This window comes from Sander vitreus, chromosome 2 (genome assembly GCF_031162955.1).
Source record: "Sander vitreus isolate 19-12246 chromosome 2, sanVit1, whole genome shotgun sequence".
NCBI lineage: Eukaryota > Metazoa > Chordata > Actinopteri > Perciformes > Percidae > Sander > Sander vitreus.
Window position 1 is genome coordinate 20,695,300 of NC_135856.1, and position 5,953 is coordinate 20,701,252.

Below are 5,953 nucleotides of genomic sequence, written 5' to 3' on the forward strand. Positions count from 1 at the left end.
TGGAATCAGAGTTTCAGGTGACTCTGACAGCTCTGACGAAAGTGGGACTGAAAGGAACAGCCGCATTATAAGGCTGACGAGAACTATGGGAGACGAGGAGTATTTGGCAAGTCTTTGATGCCCAAACTCAGTTCTGAACTGTGGTGAACTTTCGTGCAGACCTGCAGTGACTTTGAGGGTTATTACTTTTTGTTTTATTTTCATCTTTAATTTATGATGCCAGAACAGCGCTGGTCAGCTGTGCGTGGTTCCCTTAGAGATGACTTTGCACTAAGTTCTGTTCTGATCTCCAAGACAAAAAAAAACAAAAACGCACCCTATGTGGTTTTGCTTTACTATTTTTTTAGTTTTCTTTTGGCACAATGATAGTGAATAAGCAGGGAGGATAAGTGCATAGACTCAGGGTGAGTGACAGGCTGTTGCTTTCCATGATAGCTTCTCATTGTTTTGTGAGTTAATTTTTTAAAGTGAAGTTAGTTTCTGGTAGATCTGGTAGCCTTGTACACATCTAGAGATGTCACTGGAAAGTATGGACTGGACATGATTCACAGAAGCAAGATGCATTACCCGCTCATTATTTTCCTTTGACGAGCCATGCAGAAGAGCGCCGTGTCCATTTAGCAGAGCATGAGTGCTGATGATCCAACGCTAAGGACTGAGGAGACATGAGTTTGTGGTAAGAAAACTGACCAAAATGAGCCTAATGGATATGACACCTAATTCCTAGACTTTTTAAGTAGCTACTGTAACCGCAGGCAGTTTTTGTTTTGTCAGTGTCTCATTTAAGTCTCAACCTCCTTTTTATTTCCTTTTTTAAAACCAGTGGCCTACGTTGTTAAGCTTCAAATTGAATGCAAAAAAAACCTTAATGTCAAACACAAAAACCAAAATTAAAGAAATGAATATAACTGACAGCAAAAGATGTTTGTATTGTTTAACCACCAAGAAACACAGATGAACCATATTGTGCAGGATAAACCTGCACACACACGTATGAAGTCACATAATCTTTGGCCTTAATGGTTGACAATAGACTCTTTGTCCTCTACGGTAAGTGAAACTAACATTGATGATGTTTGCTTTTCGAGAAATTTGGTCCTGTGAGGTATTACATCAGTAACCATTAACTAACCTGTCATACAATGATGTTCAGTTTAAACAAGGTTATTTTACTATTTATAATATAACATACATTTACAGAGCACACAACATCATGTCAGACTGCAAAATATAAACAATGCTGTTACACAACCTTGCATAACTGTAACCTAAATTGAGCCACTTGATGATAAATGTTATCACAGTGCAGCCAGTGTAGAAAGTGAAGATATTACATGCTTTATCTTCTGAGAGTTGCACTGTGTTACTACTTGTCACAAATGGTGCATTAGACTTCAATGCAGTGTTGGAATTTAAGGGGGGCAAAGGGCAAAAATGGCACAAGAAATCTCAGAATGCCCCAAAAACACTTGAGTGAAGGACAAAAATAGCTACCAAAATTTTGATTTAATTTAATTAATTTATTTTCCATTTATGTATCCAATTTCTCTAACTCACAAATAGCGCTGTTACATATAAATGCACTGATAGTAGCAATAGCATGCTTTTTATTTACTCATGTTGGCAACAGGTGGTGGTTATTGTATGCATTTAAATCTGGGCACATTTCACATTAAAAAAATTTTTTTATTACTATTTTTTTTAAGTGCCCCTAAAATTTGGTATATGCCCCGCTTTAATAGACATTGGAGGTAAAAGTTGCCCCCAAACGCATAAACAGTGGGGCAAAAAAGTATTTAGTCAGCCACCAATTGCGCAAGTTCTCCCACTTAAAAAGATGAGAGAGGCCTGTAATTTTCATCATACGTACACTTCAACTATGAGAGACAAAATGAGAAAAGAAAATCCAGAAAATCACATTGTAGGATTTTTAATGAATTTATTTGCAAATTATGGTGGGAAATAAGTATTTGGTCAATAACAAAAGTTCATCTCAATACTTTGTTATATACCCTTTGTTGGCAATGACAGAGGTCAAACTTTTTCTTTAAGTCTTCACAAGGTTTTCACACACTGTTACTGGTATTTTAGCCCATTCCTCCATGCAGATCTTCTCTAGAGCAGTGATGTTTTGGGGCTGTTGCTGGGCAACACGGACTTTCAACTCTCTCCAAAGATTTTCTATGGGGTTGAGATCTGGAGACTGGCTAGGCCACTCCAGGACCTTGAAATGCTTCTTACGAAGCCACTCCTTCGTTGCCCGGGCGGTGTGTTTGTCATGCTGAAAGACATAGCCACGTTTCATCTTCAATGCCCTTGCTGATGGAAGGAGGTTTTCACTCAAAATCTCACGATACATGGCCCCATTCATTATTTCCTTTACACGGATCAGTCGTCCTTGTCCCTTTGCAGAAAAACAGCCCCAAAGCATGATGTTTCCACCCCCATGCTTCACAGTAGGTATGCTGTTCTTTGGATGCAACTCAGCATTCTTTCCCCTCCAAACACGACGAGTTGAGTTTTTACCAAAAAGTTCTATTTTGGTTTCATCTGACCATATGACATTCTCCCAATCCTCTTCTGGATCATCCAAACTCCAGATGGGCCTGGACATGTACTGGCTTAAGCAGGGGGACACGTCTGGCACTGCAGGATTTAAGTCCCTGGCGGCGTAGTGTGTTACTGATGGTAGCCTTTGTTACTTTGGTCCCAGCTCTCTGCAGGTCATTCACTAGGTCCCCCCATGTGGTTCTGGGATTTTTGCCCACCGTTCTTGTGATCATTTTGACCCCACGGGGTGAGATCTTGCGTGGAGCCCCAGATCGAGGGAGATTATTAGTGGTCTTGTATGTCTTCCATTTTCTTCTAATTTCTCCCACAGTTGATTTCTTCACACCAAGCTGCTTACCTATTGCAGATTCAGTCTTCCCAGCCTGGTGCAGGTCTACAATTTTGTTTCTGGTGTCCTTTGACAGCTCTTTGGTCTTGGCCATAGTGGAGTTTGGAGTGTGACTGTTTGAGGTTGTGGACAGGTGTCTTTTATACTGATAACAAGTTCAAACAGGTGCCATTAATACAGGTAACGAGTGGAGGACAGAGGAGCCTCTTAAAGAAGAAGTTACAGGTCTGTGAGAGCCAGAAATCTTGCTTGTTTGTAGGTGACCAAATACTTATTTTCCCGAAGAATTTGCAAATAAATTCATTAAAAATCCTACAATGTGATTTTCTGGATTTTATTTTCTCATTTTGTCTCTCATAGTTGAAGTGTACCTATGATGAAAATTACAGGCCTCTCTCATCTTTTTAAGTGGGAGAACTTGCACAATTGGTGGCTGACTAAATACTTTTTTTCCCCACTGTACATGCTTATTCAGAAAAAGTGATACATGAGAATATATCTACCAACTTATTGTGTTAATATTAAAGGATAGGTTTTTCACAGTTTTTCAAGTCTGCCTTGCACTCTCCAGCTCAACAGGGAAACACTGTCCATGAAAATACAAATAGGGAATTCTGGCCATAAAAAAAAGAACTGTACCTTTGGAAGATATCCACTTGACCAACTCAGACTGCTGACACCTCGTATTAACTTTAGAAAAACCTCTAAACATGTCTTTGCTATAAACAAAGATGTTGTCCGCCATCACACAGTGGAAGTGCATAAGGAAGGGATTCTTTAATGGCCAGTGTGAGGAACAGGAGGAATGTTTACAGCAAGCAAAACCTGTTCTAATGAACATATGGGCACCTGACTATTGTATTAAGACAGTCTTGAAAAAATGTGCACCTATCCTTTAAGGCATGACAGGGTAATCACATATCAGTCAGAGGTTGTGGGTAAGTGTGTTTGATATACTGCAGTGGGGATTGCCAGGTGAGATTGTCTTTGTCAATTTGCTGTTTGTTTTTTTATATCTCTGATCATAAAATGTAGATTTGCAATAAACCTTGAATGTGATGTAGGGCTTTGACATTACCAAAGCAACAGGAAATGATGTTTAGCCATGAAGTCAAAAAAGGCAACCACCTTAAGATTTATGTCTTGTGAGTCACTACTAAACGCTACAGGTCTGGAAGAGCAGAAGCGAAGACTGTACTGTGTGAGAAATCATCCATTACCAGTAAAACAGGAGTAAGGACACACAGCATGTGAGTGTCAGAGAGAGAACAACATTTGAAAAGAATTCAAGACACTTTTGACTCATTTAAGCCAGTTGAGAGAAAATGATATGTAGTCTAGTTATGAACTACATCATTTTTGATGAAAAAAAAAAAAAGGCTTACGATTGGGATACAAAAAGGCAAATTTATCCACAGCAACTGAAAAGCTGAAAAGTTGCAGCCCAGTAATATGCCACCAGAACAGTTAGGTTGTTGTATTATTATTTTCTGTAGATCTGTTGTCCCAAACAATGTCTTAAAACTATAGTTTCAAAGATTCAAGTTTTAAATAGATGAAGGAATATGAAGAAAATACATTACTCAAGTTTTGCAGATATAAATAAATATAATCAGTCTAAAAGCAACACAAATCCCAAATCTATAAACATATTTTCAGCCATCTTCAAAAGCAGCTGGTTGGGGAGGGTGTTTCTAGCAGCCAATCAGATGAGCTCGCTCTTATTCAGGTTTAATCATTATCCTCAGATCTTTCCCAACTCGTTTTCCCAAGTGTTGCCAGAGTTTAAGGGATGGAAACAGATATGAGTAGAAATAAATTATCCGTGTATAATGAGACCTTCTGTTCTGCATTACCTCTAGTGGCATCTAATATAAGCTCATTAGTGCAGAGAGCATATAGCTAGAGGTTCAGTGGTAATAGCGAAAAGAAAAAAGACAAAAAGGGCAATGTTGTCTGTTTCCTCTATTCATCATTTTAATTGAATGTGTATGCACAACATTTTGAATCTGTTAATTAATTTGAACATAACGGAAGCATAGAGGTTTATAAAGTGTATACAGATAATCAACATCTAACAACAACAATAACACAAGAAGAATGCAAATGTGTTTTAGAAAAATCTGAAGAAGCAAAAAGGTTTTAATATTCAGTTTAAAAACACTGCCATGTTCACTTTTAATTGGCATAAATTAAATGAAATCCTAGATTCAACTAACATGTACATTTATTTAATTAACATTTAGCCTATATTTGTGTTAATTAAATAGTTAATTGTTCATCTGAGACTATCCATTATTTTGTTATATATATTTATAGATTAAATGTGTTATTTATCTCAGCAAAAAGAAAAAAGAACACTTCATTTCAATTTATTCATTTTATGTTTATTTGATATGGACAAATACACTATACAACAAGTATCCAATGCAATGTATCACAGCATTTATACCTACTGCTAATTAAAATCATTTAAAAAATGTATATATTTTATTTCCAATGCCCTTTTTGGGAAGGGCATTGGAAATAAAATATATAATTTTTTAAAATTATAAATCATTTTTGTTATGTTTAATATTTTGCATGTTTTATAGTGTCCTAATTCCCATATAAAATGAGCTCCAATATTTTGTAATGTGTGATAGTGACCACAGGAGGGTGCTTTCAGACAATAAGGACAGCTGTGCTCTCGCACTTGCTCAGAGCAGTTCGGTGAGTTCAGGCAATCTATTCAGCAGGTGTGAAAAATGGAGCTGGACGTTTACTCCCACAAACCCCCTGCAGCATGTGCCTTCAGAGCTTATTAGTTAAATGAACTATCTGCCTCTGTGTTCATGTGTGCGCAAAACGGGGACACATTTGCATAACTACCAGTGTGCGTCTGGTTGACAAATAGTTCAATGTTGTCTATGAGGATAAAAAGAAACGGTTCACTGATATAAAGGCAGTAAGGCACATGACATTTGCATTTCATTTTTAGCATCATCTCTCATAAAATATTTTAAAATCAAGTAAACGCTTATCTAAAATCAGAGCCAGGGCAGAAATCCAATT

General features: G+C 37.4%; 1 protein-coding gene across 7 annotated transcripts in view; it reads left to right on the forward strand.

The window, feature by feature from the left end:
• Positions 1-920, forward strand: part of ndst3 (N-deacetylase/N-sulfotransferase (heparan glucosaminyl) 3) — a 55,737-nt gene extending 54,817 nt beyond the window's left edge. For all 7 annotated transcript variants that reach the window (XM_078260760.1, XM_078260752.1, XM_078260735.1 and 4 more), the window contains one exon: positions 1-920. This exon is cut by the window's left edge. The gene's annotated coding sequence lies outside the window, so the exon portion shown is untranslated.
• The last annotated feature ends 5,033 nt before the right edge of the window (positions 921-5,953 follow it).